The sequence below is a fragment of the Lucilia sericata genome, unplaced genomic scaffold (genome assembly GCF_015586225.1).
Source record: "Lucilia sericata isolate MDLA Ls3-8-SP2 unplaced genomic scaffold, ASM1558622v1 Contig000197F_arrow, whole genome shotgun sequence".
NCBI classification, from domain to species: domain Eukaryota; kingdom Metazoa; phylum Arthropoda; class Insecta; order Diptera; family Calliphoridae; genus Lucilia; species Lucilia sericata.
The window spans coordinates 250,851-272,500 of record NW_023994225.1 but is presented as its reverse complement, the minus strand read 5'-3'; the positions used below and the strand labels follow the sequence as shown (position 1 = coordinate 272,500).

The 21,650-nt window shown below is 33.2% G+C and overlaps 1 protein-coding gene across 1 annotated transcript in view; it reads right to left on the bottom strand.

Annotated features, from left to right (window-relative positions):
* The window catches only part of LOC119601888 (putative uncharacterized protein DDB_G0282133), a 106,448-nt gene that overhangs the window by 72,070 nt on the left and 12,728 nt on the right, over nt 1-21,650 (bottom strand). The window lies entirely within an intron of this gene.

The window sequence follows — 21,650 nt, the reverse complement described above, 5'->3', positions numbered from 1 at the left end:
CTCCTCATCTCTGTCTCTCTCGGCTTCCCCCCCCGTCGCCTTTTGCTTCTCCCCGCCGTTCCTTCTCTTTCCTCTTTCTGTTTTCCCCCCTTCGCCCAATGGACTTAACTCTCACAGACTTATATAGTTTGAGTAAATCGGTTATTATTCAATGAATTGACTTTTTTTCATGAGATCGTTATAAAGTTTTAATCGAAGGACCGGTCGATGTCCGAACAGTCAATAAAAGGTGACCAGGAGACTGAACCTCACCACACGAGCAGATATTGCATTGGACAATGTTTATCATATAAACATGATCTAAGCATCTCGTGTGGTTGAACTTCAGGCGGTTCACCATACATATAACCTCCCTTGGAAGATTAGAATCACTAAACCAAGGTTTCACGTTTACACGAGGATTAAACATGAAAAGATGTCTGCCATATTCAGATTCACTCCAACGCGATTGCCAATTAGCAATCGCGATAGAACGATCTAATGCCCTGACATCAGATATATAGACGACAGTTTGAATACCAGTTCCATTGCCACTAGACGCTACACAATCAGCATAATCATTACCCTCAATTCCCATGTGACTGGGTACCCATAAAAATACACTTTTGGTCAATTTTAAAACAAGTTAACAGTGTACAGAGTTCTTTGAATATTTGATGGTCATAAGTACTTAGACATTTACTAATTGAAATTTTTCTCAATATATGTATGTACACTCCCGCTCACTTAAATAGGTTCACTGTTTTGTTTACATTCAAATTAATGTTTTGCAAAAACTAATGGACTATTTAGTAATATTAACATTTTAAATAATAACATGATGTCATAGGTATCACTAGTGAGACAAAAATTAGCGCAATACCTAATAGCGGATTTTTAATAATTTTTTTCTAACATACCACATTTTTTATTTTTTTTTTTTTGGCTCACTTGATTAGGTTTAATCAGAATAAAATCAGTTCACTGCTGGCAGTGAGTAAAATCCATTCATATTCTAGTGTCTGTGAATATAGACAATATATTTTTTAACAAATAGGTTGCGGTAAGCCTTTAACTAAAGAATAAAATTACAAAATTCAAGCGTTTTTGGAAACTGTCCAAAATCATAGGAATTTGACAAAAAAAAAAAATGGGCAAATTCAGAATGTTATTTGCAATTGTATAAGAAAACAGTTTGAATATTAAGACAAGTAAGAGTGCTATATTCGGCTGTGCCGAATCTTATATACCCTTCACCATAGTGTAAAAAATATCAATTTTATAAAATTTAAAATTATTTAATTTTCTCGACTATATTATTATTATAGCAATAGCAAAACCAAATAAACAACAACAACAACACTAAACGAAATAAACACACAAGGCAGTAAAACCAACAGACATCCAAACGTACTAAACGAAATACACAAAAAACAAAAACAAAATACACAACGCAATGAAACCAACAGACATCCAAACATACGAAAATGAATACACCAAGAAACAAAAGCAACCCTTCAAACATTTAGAAGACAAAACTATTGCGCATCACCCCAGACGCCACGTCAGAAACACTTCTGAACGATTGACAGACGAGAACGCACATTTTACAAAAACAAAATACATTGATTTCGAATTTTCGTCTTCTAGAAATACACTTTTAAGTTACTTCCGGATGATAGTTAGAAGAGTGAATCCATTTTGCTTAAACAAATTGGCGAAGTTTATTAAATATATACAAAAAAGTAATTATCTTCAAGGATTATATAAATAAAATTAAAAAGTAAGTTGTCATATTTTACATTAAAATACTATTTTAGGAATAAGTTAACAGCTCTAAACGGCTTCCATTTAAATTATTTTTAAACGAAGTCTAATGTGTTTAATTAAAAATGTTTTTATATTAAATTTCGTCTCTCTCTTAATTGGTTTAGGAGTTATAAGCATTTAAAGACTTTTTCAAGTTGTACGTTTCGGCTTTCATTTTATGAACATTGCATTTTTAACCTATTTAGATTTATTTGAGTTAAATCTTAACTTTCAATATTTTTAAACTACTAGCGCGTTTAGGTCCTATTTCTAGATTACGTGTGATCACTTTGAGCTAAAATTTTATTTGTATTTCATTATCGTAACAAAATACATTAAAATTTTTACTTAAAGTATTCAAACGCTATCTGGAATCATTATATTGAAATTAATACTACTGTTTTATACATAAATTACTTGGGTCACTCGACATGAAATTGCCCATAAAAGATATTTAATATTGAAATCAGATATTTTTAAACCCACCTTTTTTAAATAAATACAATTTTATTAATTTTCATATAGCTTTGGATTTAATTATTCTAATTATAGGTACTTTTTTAGTTATTAACACCAGGTCTTTCTATGACCTATCATATGATACTATTTTCTCAATATTCTTAATATTGAGCATGCCGTTCCCAATATATTAAACCTAAGTAGATAGTTTTTGAACGTGTATAACTCCTTAATTAGAAGAGAGCAAAATAGTAATGCAGTATTAGTGTTAGTGACTGTAAATAATTTTAAAAATAATGCATGGCTTAGTAATTTCAGATCTTTATAGATGGTTTAATTCCAAGTTATTTAAAAAATGTTCATGAAAGGTAATGTTTTTATTGATTAAAAACAATAAATAAATAAATTAATTAATTTTTAATTATTTTATTTTTTTAGAAAGTAGTAGCTAATATTGTACCCCCTATTAAAATACTTCTAACCGAATTAAAATATAAAAAAGGGATCTGGTAAGTTATATATGTCTTATTTCATCACGCGGTTCCATTAAAAATGTCGATTATTTGCATAAAATGTAAAAAATGGATCTGACCGTTTAAACTTTGGTGGTAAATGTATTGGACATAAGAGAATCCTATTTTTATTGCTTCTCTTCTAGAAGAAGAGAAAACTCATCTTCTAGAAGATAAGATAGTAACACTTCTAGATGATACCAAGTAGTCACTTCAAGAAGTGACTTCCTAGTTCTTTACTTCCAAGAGTCATCTAGAAGTTTCTTCTGCGGGTCTTCCAGAAGTATCTTCCACGTTACTCTTAGACGTTCCCTAGCTCGGCATCAGTTCTTCCCGACTGGTGACAAGAATTCTTATACTTCCGCAACATCGCTGGCGAGCTTTTAGCACGTTTGGAAGTTCCACACGGGTAACTTCCGCAATAGAAAATGTTTGTAGGGAATATACACAAGGCAATGAAACACACAGCCATCCAAACATACGAAACGAAATAATCGAAAATACAAAAACAAAATACACAACGCAATGAATAAGCAGTGTTGTTATTGACTTTTTTATGAAATTTTCAAAGGTTGTCTCGGATTTTTGCTTATATCTCCGTTGTTTATGGACGGATTTTGCTGATTTTAAATAGGAAACTTCTCGAAAGCATGCCTGATAGAATTATTGAAGATTTGAATCCCGAAGATATCTGGGGTCTTCAGAAAACTGATTTCAACAGACAGACAGACGGACATGGCTTAATCGACTCCGGATTCAGAATATATATACTTTATAGGGTCGGAAAATTATATTTTGGAAATTACAAACGGAATGACAAACTTATATATACCCTTCTCACGAAGGTGAAGGGTATAAAACATAAATAGAACTACATATAGAGTCAAAACAAAAGCGGACAGAAGAGATTTCATAAAATTTGCCTCCAAGTCAAGTGATTCTGTAGCAAAACTTAGAGAAAAAGTGAGTGTTATAGCAAGCCTAGCTACAGTAAAACGAATTGTAAGAAGGGCCAAGGCTTTAGAAATATTAAAAAATTAATAAAAGCCACTCCAAATGCCACTCGTAAAGAGAAATCCTCTTCAGTTTGCACGTGAACACATGGTTATAAAAAGCTATATCAACATCTTGTTTTTTCGGATGAAAAAATTTTTAAAATGTTTTTATGATTTTTGAAAGGAAGAGCTCTACCTAAGTCGTTTGCATAGCTGTTAGGATATGGGATGTAGTGGGGGCAATTTCGTATTATGAAACATGTGAGCTTAAATTTCTTTCATCTATTAAGAACTGTAATAATTGTAATGCTATACTGGAAACAGCTTTTTTCACATTTTCGGATATCTTTGAACCATTGCTGTGGATATTTCAAAAATATAATGCACTGATTCATACCGCCAGGGCTGTAAAAGGGTGGATTCGAAGCCAGAATGTAAAAATTTGGGAGTGGCCTCCATAATCTTCTAACCTATTTATTATTGAAAAGGTTTCGGATATTCTTTCTCGTAATATGTATAGGTCGGGCAGACAGTATGACACAAAAGAAGCCTAAATTGAAGGAACTAAAAAAGCTTGGACCGTAATTTCACCGGATATGTTCCTTAGTAAATCTTTTCTAAAGCCTTGTAAAAAAGTTTATAAAAATAAAAAAGTTTCATGAAAAATGCAATTTGTTGTTGTTTTTGTCAATTAAAGACGACGAACCTATTCAAATGAGCCAAAAAAATATAGCTAAAAAACCTAGTATGTTAGAATAAAATTATTAAAAATCGGTTATTAAGTATTGCACTAATGTTTGTCTATCTAGTGATATATAAGACATCATGGTATTAATTAAAATTTTAATATAACCAATTAGTCCATTATTTTTTGCAAAAAATTAATTTGAATGTAAACAAAACAGTGAACCTATTTAAGTGAGCGGGAGTGTATGTAGTAACAATTGCAACCTTAATTTTATCAAAGTTAAAGGTAAATTTTAGTAACTAATTACTATAATGTATTTATTGATATTGTAATTCGAAATTATCATCCTTAAATGTATCGATCTATTATTGTACAGATCCTTAATGATGAATTATAATAGCTTAGAATCTTGTTTAGAATATTTTCTAAGGAATATTGAGATAAGAAGTTAAATTAAGTAACATATTGGACATATTATTAACTGAAGTTAGCTACTTTCAAGCATTTATTAGTTCCCAGTAATGAACATACAAACTGTGGACATATTCTATTAAATTTTTATACTATATACATATGTTATAAATGTATACCAATTGGATATATAAACAAATTTAATAGTTTTCCGATACCTATTCTGATCGAAACTTTAATCCAATGTTTGCTGGGTAATGCTTATGTGTATTTAAATTTTGTATCTATTTTAGAGCTTAGACATCATAATATATTTAAAAACCATATAAAACAATGATTGTAACCGAAATTTTACTTAAAGAAGTTAATCAATACTAAATAAAGTACAAAAAAGGTGGCATCTCTAAAAAAAATTAAATTCAGTATTAAATAATTTATAATTTTAGCAATTTTAAAAAATATTGACTTTTAGCATATAAACTTTATTGAAATCAGTTATTAAATAAATCAGGTTGAAAAAATATATGTGTATATGAATATTTTCAATCTCGAAAAAAATCAAAGAGAGCAAAAATCCGCAAAATGTTTTAAAAGATTATAATTCTAAATATCCCCTATTTTAACGGATATATAATAGTTATGGGCAGTTTTGAGCATTTGTGTTACTTTTTTACCTTTAAAGTTTTGAAAATTAATAAATTAATAATTATAATATTATAATTCGTAAAGAAAAAGGAGTTTTTTCACAAGAGAACGTCATATTATTAACATCAAGTATAGATCCTTCAACAGGAATTATTTCTCCATTTTAAATATTTTTTTTCATCAACTTTCAACTCAGCTCAAGCTCAAATTAAAGCATCTAGGAAAATTGTTGTGAACAAATCTTATGCAGAAAAGTGTCTACTTTCAAATGATATATCATTTGTTTTATAAAGATTAGTTTTCATTTTTGACTTATCGCCACAGGTCTCTATGTGGCTGCCCCATCGTGCGATGTAGATTTCGAGCAAGATTTGAAATCTAATCTACTAGATTTCGCTATAGGGTAAATGAGGTATAAGGGTATTACAGCCTATTTTTCTAAAACAATTTAGTTCTCTCAAGAACATTTCATTTTATAACGATCAAGTTTCAAATTAGGTTTTTATAAAACATTTGAAAGTTTTTGTTTAAAAATGTTTAAAATGAAATGAGCTTTTTCTATCGTAACAGAACATTATTACTGGATTTCATTTCTGAAATTTTAAATACTTTTTCATGTAGTAATAAGGTGTTTGGTGTTAACCCTAAAAAATAAATAGTGTCCGACCGAACGTTCGGGTACGGGTTCGGAGTTCGGTAAAAAGTGAGGTTCGGTCAATGTTCGGTGTTCGGCGAAATTTTGACCGAACGCCGAACTTTTTATAAAATGTTTTTTTTATCATATTTTTATATCATCAAAAAGTTTTAAAAATGCTGAAAATCTGTTTACAGAAGTTATCATACATCCTGGCTGTACAATAAATTTCGGATATACATAGGTACAAAACGCCTTTTTAACCGTTCGTTTTTTCGGCTGATTTGAAAAACTGTTAACCAGAAACTGATTAAAAAGCTAAGAAAAGTGAAACATTTAATTTGAATTATCTAGTTTCGATTATAAATCTTTGATTTCATTTGTAACATCGAAATTTTCTAGGTTCTTATTCTCAAACGATCTAGACATGTCTGTCAGTCAGTCAGTCTCTTGAAAGAACGATAGGACCTAAACTATTGTTGCAGTTTGATTGGTATTCAAAATGGACAAAATCGGTTTACATTTGGACATGGCCTCCATATAATGTTCGCTTTAGAAAATTACTAACGTTCATAACAGGCTTAAAAATACTAGTATTATTATGAAATTATACTTAAATTTTTTTATGGACTAAAATTTCATATAAATTGGCAAATTGAAATTTGCGAATTGTGTTAAGTATTGTATATATATTTTTTATTTTTTTAAAAACTAATTTTACTGGTTCGATAAAATTTATTTTGATTTCGATACATATTTAAAACGAAATTTTGATCACATTGGATCATAATATCATGTATAACAATATTATGATAAATACAAAAATATCATGATAAAATATTTTGACGGTTTCTAATCATATGATATTTAAAATTGTTACAGTAACGATAATATGTTTAGACTACAATCATAATTTTAATCATAATATGTTGCTCTTAGAACATGGTTTTCACAACCATGTTTTTTTCTCAGCGTGCTCTTACAGATAATTATATCATTGTCAATAAATCGTTTAAAAAACCAAAAATAAAAAAGTATTATTTTTCATTTAAAAAAAGTTCGTGTTCACCGAACTTTAAAAACCGAACAAAGTTCGGGTTCGGCCGAACTTTCAAATTTACCGAAGTTCGGGTTCGGTGTTCGGTACCGAACGAAATTTTGAGTTCGGTCGGACTCTAAAAATAAACAAAAATAAAATAATTTTCCAAAAAAAAATTTCAATTATGAAAAAATGTTTTTTAAAAACAACATAAAAATTGTATGCAATTTGTCAAAGCACATTTTTTCGTTATTTTTAAGAACGAAGACACATTTTCATTTTAGAAAAACAGGCTGTTAATAACCAATTTTAAATATTTTTTTCTAAAACACTACGTTTTTGAACAATATATTTTTTGGCTTATTTGAATAGGTTCGTTATCTTTAATTGACAGAAACAACAACAAATTGCGTTTTTCATGAAACTTTTTTATTTTTATAAAAATTTTTACAATGTTTTAGAAAAAAATTATTAAAGCTGCCTACACACTATGAGAGAAGTCGTTAGATTTTTATTTCATACTGCCAAAACAATGAATGAAAATGGTATGATTATCAAAAAAATCAAATAGAAAATATATTTTGTTTACATTATCAGATTTGAAATAAAATGAAACTTCAATTTGAAAAAATTTAAAGAAAAAACGTAAATTTTCATTTTGTTTCCGGTTTTATTTGAAATTTGTTTCTTTGTTTAAATAAAAATAAAACTCAAATAAAATGAAAAAATCCAATCGTTTTGAAATTTTTCAAAAAATTTTAATAAATCATACGATTTTCAAATTTCCATCCGTATTTTCAGTACCTAAGTTTTATTACATTTCGTATCTACACTATAATATTTTTAATTTTATTTGAAAATTTTGACATGTCGTTTTATTGAATATTATGTGTAGCCGGCTTAAGGAACATATCCGCCGTTACTTGATATAAAACTGAAGAGGTTTTTTCTTTACGAGTGGCAATTGGATTGGCTTTTATTAATTTTTGAATATTTTTAAAGTCTTGGCCCTTCTTACAATTCGTTTTACTGTAGCTAGGCTTGCTGTAACACCCACTTGTTCTTTAATTTTTGCTGCAGAATCACTTGACTTGGAGGCAAATTTAATGAAATCTGTTCTGTCCGATTTTGTTACGACTCCATTTATGTTTTCTTAACATTCAGACGGTTTTCTTATAAAATTGCCAATAACATTCTGAATCTCCTCATTTTTTTCGCCAAATTCCTGTGATTTTGGATAGTTTCCAAAAACACTTGAATTTTGTCATTTTATATTTTTGTTAATGGCTTACCGCAACCGACAAATATATTGTCTATATTGATAGACACTACATAGATTATGAATGGATTTTACTCACTGACAACAGAAAACTGATTTTATTCTGAATGAACCTAATCAAGTGAGCCAAAAAAATATAGCTAAAAAACGTAGTTTGTTAGAAAAAAATTATTTTAAATCCGCTATTAGCCCAGCAAAAAATAATTGATGTCATACTTTACAAACTACATCTTAATCACATCTTAAAATGCGATTACATATTTTCATTTTTATAAACCAATTATTTCCTTACAAATGAAACCCCAGTTAAAAGTGAGGAAAGAGATGTCGAAAAGTCATTACAAATAACATATTTGAAGTACATCAAGATTTGGTGAACGAGTAGTGAAATTTACATAAGCGTGTCATTAAGAGAATGTGTTTTATTTTTGACATCCAAATATCGGATTTTTACTGCTTCTAAAAATAAGATTAGATGTAGTTCAAAGTTGCCAAAAATGAACAACATCCCTCCAATGACACGCTAATGATACATCAGAATAAAGGTAAAATTCAACATAAATGTTTTTTTGTACAAAAAATAAAAAAAATTAAATGGTGTAGGGTATCATATGGTCGGCCATGCCCGATTATACTTTCCTACTTGTTTGTTTAAGTGTGTGTATGTAATATTTACAAAATATATATTTTATAAACTAAAAAAATGCAGGAGAAAAATGTGTCATGTGCGATATTCAAATACATATCTTTATTAATTAAAAACTATCTTAAAAAGTTTTGTATTTTAAAATTATAGATTACCACTCTGAAGGTGTGCAAATGTCAGAATTTTTGTTGTTTTTTGGCAATTTTTAAAGTAAAAATATTAAATTCTAATATGATCTTGCGATGTCCGTCCGTCTGTCTTGAAAGCATGATAGGGTCCGAACGGAAAGAGCTAGAGGGCTAAAATTTTCCATAAATATTTCCTAGATGTATGGTTTGTTTGGTATTGCAAATCGGAAATATGGCGTTCAAGTTTTCGCATAGCCCCCATGCAATACATTTTAAACCGTCATAAAAATGTTTGTTTAAGTACAAATCGGTTATTTGCGGTATTTTTCCTCTAAGTGTAAATCCTAATGATTTACTACTTTAGTTTACATCTTTGATGGAAAACTATTACTAATTCAACGAGTAAACCGCTAACTGTATTTAAACTTTGTTAGCCTCCATACTTAAAAATAAGTAGTTGTTTAACACTCGTCATATAGAAGCCTTAAAGAGCACTTCTTGTTGTGCATACATGCTTAAGGTAATATATAAATAAAGGAAGACAAATCTTCTCCTTTTATAAAACTAATAATTCTTTGTGTTTTATTCTTTTTGTGCATTTACACTGAACCATATCGGATTGACGCCGAAACATTGGTCGCTTCGAACCGGATTAATTAAATTGTTGCTTCGAATCGAGGATAATCTACACATCTTGATCTTAATCAAGCGGATAAAACACGAAGAAGTTCATCCTCCAGCATATGAAAGGAAGACACCTTGCCAAGGAATTTTAAGTGCCCTTTTGTTTGGAGAGTTTTTAAGATTGCTTTTTTTTTAAAGGTTAGTAAATTGATATAAAAGTGATTGTGTCAAAAGGAAAAGTATATAAACATACATAAATACATAGTATGTATATACGTGTGTGTGTTTTATAAAGAAAAAAGCAAAAAAAACAACAAGTGTCTATTGTCAAAAAAGGGAATTAATAATTTATAATAATTTATTGTGAATTAATTTTAATCCCTATTTAATACATCCTTGCGCGATTATATTTTATACAGTACCTGTTGACAGATAGTGATCGGTACTTTTATAATCAAGGCTGCGTTTGTTTACATTGGACAACAGCCATAATTGATAATTAAAAATTGCATTTGTTTTTCGGCAAATTAATAAAAAACTTACTTTTCACTATTTAAAGAAAATTATTTTGGTGTTAATTTTTGAGTGAAATAAATAGTGATTAAAATAATTAGTGTATGCATTTAATGCAAGTGTTTGTACACCTAATTCAATATTAGTAATTGTGTTGCGAATGTAAAATTCTTCTTCTTCCTTCTTTTACTAATTTATTGTAAGTTACCCTACGGTCGGTCAATTTGACTTTTAAATAGTTTGTTGGGAAAGTTATAATACAAATTATATTTTTTGTGATTTTTGAACGCTGCTTTCTATTTTTATAGTATTTTACCTAAATTAATCCAATCTCAAAATTGTGAAAAATGCCTTTGACAGCCCTCGAACGTTTCACTCGTGCTTCAGACGCCGTTATAAAATTTGAGGCAAACTTTAATAATATACACGAGGAAGAACATCACGTGTACTACTGCGAAGTTTTAGAAAGTGAATTGAAGATGTGTTGGGAAAAGGTGAAAATTACTTTCGATAAGTGTTTAGACGATCTTGAATCTTCTGAAGACGCTGAGCCAGAAGATATTCAAGTAAATTCCAGAGTACCCTTAATGTTTATGCGCGATGTTCAAAGTCGATAAAAATTAAGATTGATGAATTGGAAGCAAAGACTAAGCCTAAAGTTTCCCCTCATCCAAACAATGATTCAAATTTTGATAATGTTAGTCATAATTTACCTCTTCCGCCATGTGATACGGACATCTTCAACGGCGATTATCTCTCATGGCCTACATTTAGGGATCTCTTCACTGCTTTATATATTAATAACAGTCGGCTGAATAATATCGAGCGATTATGTTATTTAGTGAAAAGAACAGATAACGAAGCGAGAGAAATTGTATCTAAATGTCCGTTGACTAATGCTGGGTTTGATATAGCGTGGAAAAGTTTAAAAGATACATATGAAAATCCTCGAGTGCTAGTTAATAATCAGTTAAAGTGTTTGTTTGGTTTAGAGACAATAACAGAAGAGACTAGTTCCTCTTTGAAAAGGTTACAGCGCGGAATCAATGGATTTTTAACTGCTATGTCGATATATGAGATTCCCACTCAAAATTGGGATCCAATTATCGTTTTTATTTGCATACAAAGACTGCCCTCTCAGACAGTGACAATATGGGAACAAAGTGTTAAGGACAAAACTGCCTTATCTTTATGGAAAGATTTGGACATGTTTTTGACCGAAAGAATCCAAACGTTAGATTGCATACGCGATCTTAAGAGTTCCAATACTGATAAGGAAGGCATTAAACGCAAGGAAAAGACACATGTTTTGAATACAAGTCCTACGAATGCTTGTGTTTTATGTAAAAAACCGGGTCATTTACTTCGTTTTTGCCGTCAGTTTGATAGAATGTCTATTCCTGAGAGATTTAGAACGGTTGAAAAATTTAATTGCTGCATAAATTGTCTAGCTAACTCACATGAAGTTAATGATTGTTTAAGTGAACATCGTTGTTCTATTTGTAATAAGCGGCACCATACTTCACTACATCGGGATTCTTCAGCTTCGCAAAACTCTAGAAATGCACTTCCTGAGTCATTAGATGACAACTCTTCTTTGGTTTTACGACCATACAATCACACTCCTAATGACCAACGACCTACTAACACGTCAACTGCATTGGTAGAAAGACCGACTACGTCAGGCACTATAGTTGAACGACAAGTATTTTATACTAGTCAAAATTATTTTACTCCTTTGGGTACACTGACTAGCAATGTACCTCCTACTTCATTAGATGACAATTCTAGTGTGGTTCTACGACCCACTAATCCAACTCCTAATGACCATCTGCCCACTTTGTCAGGTACAACAGCTGGAAGACCTACTACGACAGGCACCATGATTGAACGACAAGTATTCCATACTCGTAGGAATCATTCTGTTCTTTTGGGTACAGCAACAGTCGACTTGATACACAATGGCTGTAGGTATCAAGTTAGAGCATTAATTGACACTGCTTCAGAATGCACTATCATTTCTGAAAAGTTGAGAAAAAGTTTAAAGCTTCCAACCATTTCCGAAACAGCGAAGTTTTCAGGCGTAAATGAGGAATTTTCGGCCATTTCGATGAAGACTTGTAATTTGGTGATAGGTTCTAGTACTGATTCATCATTTTTATTAAACACTTCGGCATCTGTTTTGCCAAACATTTCGGGAAATCTGCCTTCGGTTTCGGTTAATGCCGACAAATTGCCAAATCTTCATTTGGCAGATTCGAATCCCTTCGGGAGCAGACCCGTGGAATTATTATTAGGAGCTGATGTATACCCCCAGCTTATTTTACCCGGAATTAGGAAAAAAGTACTAGGATCATTATTGGCTCAAAAAACCGTATTTGGTTGGATATTAACCGGTCCTGTAAATAGTATTAATTCATCTCCTACGAAGGAAAGATATAGGCCAACTAAAAATAGCTACATTCCAACATGGAATCGTAATGAACCCAAATGATGTAGGAACTAGTTAGTTTATCAATCTATAATAGAACCGCTACTAATTAAAATGTTTGTAAATCATTATTTTTTCATTTTGTCTACGACAGGGCACTACGTGCAAACACTTATTGTAACCTTTTACGAGGTAATATTTAAATATCGATAATTCGAGATTTACGTCTATCCCCCTTCGCCAAGGGTAACTATCTTGTCGTGATGCGAGGGCTTAAGTACACATCGTGACTAGATCTTACTGTGACTAATGCTTCGGTATCCAGCCACAGGAAGTTATGGTTTCAAAGAAGTGTATAACTAAAGGTTACTCATCTTGTCAAGATAGTGAGTGTGGTATGTGTCTGTCAATCCTACTTCCTTCTATAATGACATAGATGATACGCTATGTTATTCGATTTGGCGCTTTGAGTTGTTTTCTTAATATTCAGACGGTTTTCTTATAAAATTGCCAATAACATTCTGAATCTCCTCATTTTTTTCGCCAAATTCCTGTGATTTTGGATAGTTTCCAAAAACACTTGAATTTTGTCATTTTATATTTTTGTTAATGGCTTACCGCAACCGACAAATATATTGTCTATATTGATAGACACTACATAGATTATGAATGGATTTTACTCACTGACAACAGAAAACTGATTTTATTCTGAATGAACCTAATCAAGTGAGCCAAAAAAATATAGCTAAAAAACGCAGTTTGTTAGAAAAAAATTATTTTAAATCCGCTATTAGCCCAGCAAAAAATAATTGATGTCATACTTTACAAACTACATCTTAATCACATCTTAAAATGCGATTACATATTTTCACTTTTATAAACCAATTATTTCCTTACAAATGAAACCCCAGTTAAAAGTGAGGAAAGAGATGTGGAAAAGTCATTACAAATAACATATTTGAAGTACATCAAGATTTGGTGAACGAGTAGTGAAATTTACATAAGCGTGTCATTAAGAGAATGTGTTTTATTTTTGACATCCAAATATCGGATTTTTACTGCTTCTAAAAATAAGATTAGATGTAGTTCAAAGTTGCCAAAAATGAACAACATCCCTCCAATGACACGCTAATGATACATCAGAATAAAGGTAAAATTCAACATAAATGTTTTTTGTACAAAAAATAAAAAAAATTAAATGGTGTAGGGTATCATATGGTCGGCCATGCCCGATTATACTTTCCTACTTGTTTGTTTAAGTGTGTGTATGTAATATTTACAAAATATATATTTTATAAACTAAAAAAATGCAGGAGAAAAATGTGTCATGTGCGATATTCAAATACATATCTTTATTAATTAAAAACTATCTTAAAAAGTTTTGTATTTTAAAATTATAGATTACCACTCTGAAGGTGTGCAAATGTCAGAATTTTTGTTGTTTTTTGGCAATTTTTAAAGTAAAAATATTAAATTCTAATATGATCTAGCGATGTCCGTCCGTCTGTCTTGAAAGCATGATAGGGTCCGAACGGAAAGAGCTAGAGGGCTAAAATTTTCCATAAATATTTCCTAGATGTATGGTTTGTTTGGTATTGCAAATCGGAAATATGGCGTTCAAGTTTTCGCATAGCCCCCATGCAATACATTTTAAACCGTCATAAAAATGTTTGTTTAAGTACAAATCGGTTATTTGCGGTATTTTTCCTCTAAGTGTAAATCCTAATGATTTACTACTTTAGTTTACATCTTTGATGGAAAACTATTACTAATTCAACGAGTAAACCGCTAACTGTATTTAAACTTTGTTAGCCTCCATACTTAAAAATAAGTAGTTGTTTAACACTCGTCATATAGAAGCCTTAAAGAGCACTTCTTGTTGTGCATACATGCTTAAGGTAATATATAAATAAAGGAAGACAAATCTTCTCCTTTTATAAAACTAATAATTCTTTGTGTTTTATTCTTTTTGTGCATTTACACTGAACCATATCGGATTGACGCCGAAACATTGGTCGCTTCGAACCGGATTAATTAAATTGTTGCTTCGAATCGAGGATAATCTACACATCTTGATCTTAATCAAGCGGATAAAACACGAAGAAGTTCATCCTCCAGCATATGAAAGGAAGACACCTTGCCAAGGAATTTTAAGTGCCCTTTTGTTTGGAGAGTTTTTGCTTTTTTTTTAAAGGTTAGTAAATTGATATAAAAGTGATTGTGTCAAAAGGAAAAGTATATAAACATACATAAATACATAGTATGTATATACGTGTGTGTGTTTTATAAAGAAAAAAGCAAAGAAAACAACAAGTGTCTATTGTCAAAAAAGGGAATTAATAATTTCTAATAATTTATTGTGAAATAATTTTAATCCCTATTTAATACATCCTTGCGCGATTATATTTTATACAGTACCTGTTGACAGATAGTGATCGGTACTTTTATAATCAAGGCTGCGTTTGTTTACATTGGACAACAGCCATAATTGATAATTAAAAATTGCATTTGTTTTTCGGCAAATTAATAAAAAACTTACTTTTCACTATTTAAAGAAAATTATTTTGGTGTTAATTTTTGAGTGAAATAAATAGTGATTAAAATAATTAGTGTATGCATTTAATGCAAGTGTTTGTACACCTAATTCAATATTAGTAATTGTGTTGCGAATGTAAAATTCTTCTTCTTCCTTCTTTTACTAATTTATTGTAAGTTACCCTACGGTCGGTCAATTTGACTTTTAAATAGTTTGTTGGGAAAGTTATAATACAAATTATATTTTTTGTGATTTTTGAACGCTGCTTTCTATTTTTATAGTATTTTACCTAAATTAATCCAATCTCAAAATTGTGAAAAATGCCTTTGACAGCCCTCGAACGTTTCACTCGTGCTTCAGACGCCGTTATAAAATTTGAGGCAAACTTTAATAATATACGCGAGGAAGAACATCACGTGTACTACTGCGAAGTTTTAGAAAGTGAATTGAAGATGTGTTGGGAAAAGGTGAAAATTACTTTCGATAAGTGTTTAGACGATCTTGAATCTTCTGAAGACGCTGAGCCAGAAGATATTCAAGTGGCTGAAAGTAAATTCCAGAGTACCCTTAATGTTTATGCGCGATGTTCAAAGTCGATAAAAATTAAGATTGATGAATTGGAAGCAAAGACTAAGCCTAAAGTTTCCCCTCATCCAAACAATGATTCAAATTTTGATAATGTTAGTCATAATTTACCTCTTCCGCCATGTGATACGGACATCTTCAACGGCGATTATCTCTCATGGCCTACATTTAGGGATCTCTTCACTGCTTTATATATTAATAACAGTCGGCTGAGTAATATCGAGCGATTATGTTATTTAGTGAAAAGAACAGATAACGAAGCGAGAGAAATTGTATCTAAATGTCCGTTGACTAATGCTGGGTTTGATATAGCGTGGAAAAGTTTAAAAGATACATACGAAAATCCTCGAGTGCTAGTTAATAATCAGTTAAAGTGTTTGTTTGGTTTAGAGACAATAACAGAAGAGACTAGTTCCTCTTTGAAAAGGTTACAGCGCGGAATCAATGGATTTTTAACTGCTATGTCGATATATGAGATTCCCACTCAAAATTGGGATCCAATTATCGTTTTTATTTGCATACAAAGACTGCCCTCTCAGACAGTGACAATATGGGAACAAAGTGTTAAGGACAAAACTGCCTTATCTTTATGGAAAGATTTGGACATGTTTTTGACCGAAAGAATCCAAACGTTAGATTGCATACGCGATCTTAAGAGTTCCAATACTGATAAGGAAGGCATTGAACGCAAGGAAAAGACACATGTTTTGAATACAAGTCCTACGAATGCTTGTGTTTTATGTAAAAAACCGGGTCATTTACTTCGTTTTTGCCGTCAGTTTGATAGAATGTCTATTCCTGAGAGATTTAGAACGGTTGGAAAATTTCATTGCTGCATAAATTGTCTAGCTAACTCACATGAAGTTAATGATTGTTTAAGTGAACATCGTTGTTCTATTTGTAATAAGCGGCACCATACTTCACTACATCGGGATTCTTCAGCTTCGCAAAACTCTAGAAATGCACTTCCTGAGTCATTAGATGACAACTCTTCTTTGGTTTTACGACCATACAATCACACTCCTAATGACCAACGACCTACTAACACGTCAACTGCATTGGTAGAAAGACCGACTACGTCAGGCACTATAGTTGAACGACAAGTATTTTATACTAGTCAAAATTATTTTACTCCTTTGGGTACACTGACTAGCAATGTACCTCCTACTTCATTAGATGACAATTCTAGTGTGGTTCTACGACCCACTAATCCAACTCCTAATGACCATCTGCCCACTTTGTCAGGTACAACAGCTGGAAGACCTACTACGACAGGCACCATGACTGAACGACAAGTATTCCATACTCGTAGGAATCATTCTGTTCTTTTGGGTACAGCAACAGTCGACTTGATACACAATGGCTGTAGGTATCAAGTTAGAGCATTAATTGACCCTGCTTCAGAATGCACTATCATTTCTGAAAAGTTGAGAAAAAGTTTAAAGCTTCCAACCATTTCCGAAACTGCGAAGTTTTCAGGCGTAAATGAGGAATTTTCAGCCATTTCGATGAAGACTTGTAATTTGGTGATAGGTTCTAGTACTGATTCATCATTTTTATTAAACACTTCGGCATCTGTTTTGCCAAACATTTCGGGAAATCTGCCTTCGGTTTCGGTTAATGCCGACAAATTGCCAAATCTTCATTTGGCAGATTCGAATCCCTTCGGGAGCAGACCCGTGGAATTATTATTAGGAGCTGATGTATACCCCCAGCTTATTTTACCCGGAATTAGGAAAAAAGTACTAGGATCATTATTGGCTCAAAAAACCGTATTTGGTTGGATATTAACCGGTCCTGTAAATAGTATTAATTCATCTCCTACGAAGGAAAGATATAGGCCAACTAAAAATAGCTACATTCCAACATGGAATCGTAATGAACCCAAATGATGTAGGAACTAGTTAGTTTATCAATCTATAATAGAACCGCTACTAATTAAAATGTTTGTAAATCATTATTTTTTCATTTTGTCTACGACAGGGCACTACGTGCAAACACTTATTGTAACCTTTTACGAGGTAATATTTAAATATAGATAATTCGAGATTTACGTCTATCCCCCTTCGCCAAGGGTAACTATCTTGTCGTGATGCAAGGGCTTAAGTACACATCGTGACTAGAGCTTACTGTGACTAATGCTTCGGTATCCAGCCACTGGAAGTTATGGTTTCAAAGAAGTGTATAACTAAAGGTTACTCATCTTGTCAAGATAGTGAGTGTGGTATGTGTCTGTCAATCCTACTTCCTTCTATAATGACATAGATGATACGCTATGTTATTCGATTTGGCTCTTTGAGCAGTAAGGGCTTTACCGTTAGACATAGCGTTATATAGGCACTTTTAAGGTGCATAAAGAGGCTAGTTGCTAACAGCTCCCCTCAGCGTCATGGTAAAGCGCTGTTGTAACGTAGTTGCCTAGTCACTGCGTGGATCGTCCGTCTGTACGTGCATACTCGTGGGATTCAAAATAGAAGAACCAAATATAAAAACAAAAAAGGATGAGAGTAGGGACACGACGGAAGGGGTGGTCGACCTGTTAGGGAGAGACAATCCGGACGTCACGGTCAACGAGGATAATGGGGAGTTGGACAGTACATGGGAGGACGGTGACGTTACCCTTGCTGACCTCCATGCCAGAATTGTTGAGCATGAAGGACAGGTACTGACCGACTTAGACGTGGAGGGTCTTCTGGAGGTGTCAAGTGACTCCTTTGGTGAAACGAGTGCCACACAGAAGCTGGGGAATTTATCTCTGTCTGACGAAGAGCTTGCTGAAAGTCAGACTGTTAAGATAACATCCCCTGCTAAAGAGGCCAAGAGGATCCAAAGGGGACATTTGGGAGAAGACCGTCCACAGGTCGTTCGGCAAGTAGCCGTGGAGGAGAAGCCAAGTGCCCCTCCACGAGATATTAATTATACAGGCCGAACGAAGGAGGAGAAGGCTAGGAACGGGACTTTGAGGTCTCTCGCCTTTCTGTCTAAGAAGGCAAAGGCTGATTCTTCAAAGTTCTCGTCAAGGGAGAGGCTCCTGCTCAGAAGGCACCGACAAAGCGTCGCTAAATTCGAGAGAATATACGGCCCCGTTGGTGACGTTCTGGGTTGGTCCACTCCCTGGAGACAACAGGTGGATGCTGCAATCAACCCGACTAACACTCAAAAGAGTGATGGGTCGATAGCAACATCAACCTGCAGTCTGCCGAAAGGCAAAGAGGGTGGTATCCCGGAAACCAATGCGCTCATGCCTTCGGAGCGAGCTGCGGAGGTCAAAGGTCTACCACCCAAAAACCCTAGCAAGGTGGACACGACACCAGGTAAGGTAAAGAGGACCGGTAAACTTCCGGCCCGCTCTCCTACTGACCTCCGCAAGAACGTTAGTAAGGGAAAGGGCTCCGGTAGTGACCGACCCTCCAAACCAGTGGTGTCAAAGTCACCTAGCACAAAGATGAGGTCTGGTCCCTCCCCGGCTGGCGCTCCTGAAGGTCCCCGTAAGGAGACAATTAAGAGAGCCAGATCTGGTGATGATCAACCCTCTTCATCCAGTAAGAAGGTGAAGAAGTCAACCAGACTAGATGTATGCCTTCAAGTGGCAGTCATTGATCGGAATGATCCAGATGGGAGGATCAGTACCGATTTCTGGCAATCAATTGAAGGTAGGCTGATTGATGAAATCGCCATCTTTGAGGGTGAGTCGGAGGATGTATCCTTCAATGGTGCAGACTGGGTTAAGGGCGTGAAGGTTGTCAATTGCGGAAACAAGAACTCCTTGGAATTCTTAAAATCGGCAATTGGCAAATGTAGCGACATTAACCCAGCAGCAAAGCTTGAGGTGATACAAGCTTCCGAACTGCCACTACGGTCAATAGTAACAGTGTGGATTCCACCACCCGTAAGAACGGTGCAAACCATACTGGCAGTATTGGCCAAACAGAATGGTAGACTTCTTACTTTCTGGTTTGTAAGGAGAATACTGGCAAGGACTTTCGATTCGCAGTGGATCGTAAGTCCTTAGAAGTCCTGGATGAGATGGGGGGGTTGCTAAATTTGGTCTTGGCACTGTCAGGTTCCGGTACCCGAAACATGACAGAACCAAAGAAGTTGCTGGTGGAGCAGATAAACCTGCATCCCTGTGAAGCAGCTTCAGCCGATTTAGTAACCTTCCTCATCGATTCACAGACGGACGTGGCCCTTATCCAAGAACCTTGGATTAACAACAATAAGGTTCTTGGTTTAAGGGTCAAAGGTTACACCTTATTTGTCCCGTCTTCCGAGGACAAGGTAAGGACTTGTATCCTGGCAAAGAATGAATTAGGTTTTCTCATTTCTCATTCTTTTAGGAGCGGTGACATAACCGTAATAAACAGAGAAGCCAAAGGTAGGCGTACGCTCACACTGGCTTCGGTGTATATGCCGTACGAGGCGACTGACCCACCCGGCTCTGAGGTGCGTGAGCTGACGGCATATGCGAAAAGAAAAAGTGCGATCCTTGTGATGGGCTGTGATGCTAATGCTCATCATTGCCAATGGGGCAGCAAGGATATCAACAAAAGAGGTGAGTTAATATTTGACTTTATAACTGATAATAATCTCATCATCTGTAACAAGGGCGATACGCCGACGTTCAGGAACAAGGATAGGGAGGCAGTTATAGATTTAACTTTAATTAACCGTTTAGAAGATCTCGTTAGGGATTGGAAGGTTGCAACGGACTGTTCATTCTCGGACCATAGTCGCTGTTTAAGTACAAATCGATTATTTGCGGTATTTTTCCTCTAAGTGTAAATCCTAATGATTTACTACTTTAGTTTACATCTTTGATGGAAAACTATTATTATTTCAACGAGTAAACCGCTAACTGTATTTAAACTTTGTTAGCCTCCATACTTAGAAATAAGTAGTTGTTTATCGCTCGTCATATAGAAGCCTTAAAGAGCACTTCTTGTTGTGCATACATGCTTAAGGTAATATATAAATAAAGGAAGACAAATCTTCTCCTTTTATAAAACTAATAATTCTTTGTGTTTTATTCTTTTTTGTGCATTTACACTGAACCATATCGGATTGACGCCGAAACATTGGTCGCTTCGAACCGGATTAATTAAATTGTTGCTTCGAATCGAGGATAATCTACACATCTTGATCTTAATCAAGCGGATAAAACACGAAGAAGTTCATCCTCCAGCATATGAAAGGAAGACCCCTTGCCAAGGAATTTTAAGTGCCCTTTTGTTTGGAGAGTTTTTAAGATTGCTTTTTTTTAAAGGTTAGTAAATTGATATAAAAGTGATTGTGTCAAAGGAAAAAGTACATAAACATCATACATGGGAATTTTTCATTAAGCATTAAAATTTCATTACCATTTATAGAAAAAATTGTAATGAAAAATATTTTAAGTACCATTTAATGAAAATTATATTTTTTTCATTATAACTTTTTTTGATAATGGTAATGAATTTGATAATGAATTTTCAAAAACGAATTTAATTAGTATTTATAATTGTCGAAAAATATATTATGGAAAATTTTTCGAAGATTCGAGGTTTGAAAGCTTTTAAAACCAGTTCACGTAGCCCAAATTGGCTGAAATTTTGCAGTCATAAGTACATCTGATGACAATACAATAATATGTTCGAATATTCGATATTAAGTTCGAAAATTCGAATTTATTTTCGAAATTTTTTTTATGTTTTTAAATTAATTAAACCTAAATTAATTAAACCTAAAAAAAAATTTAGAA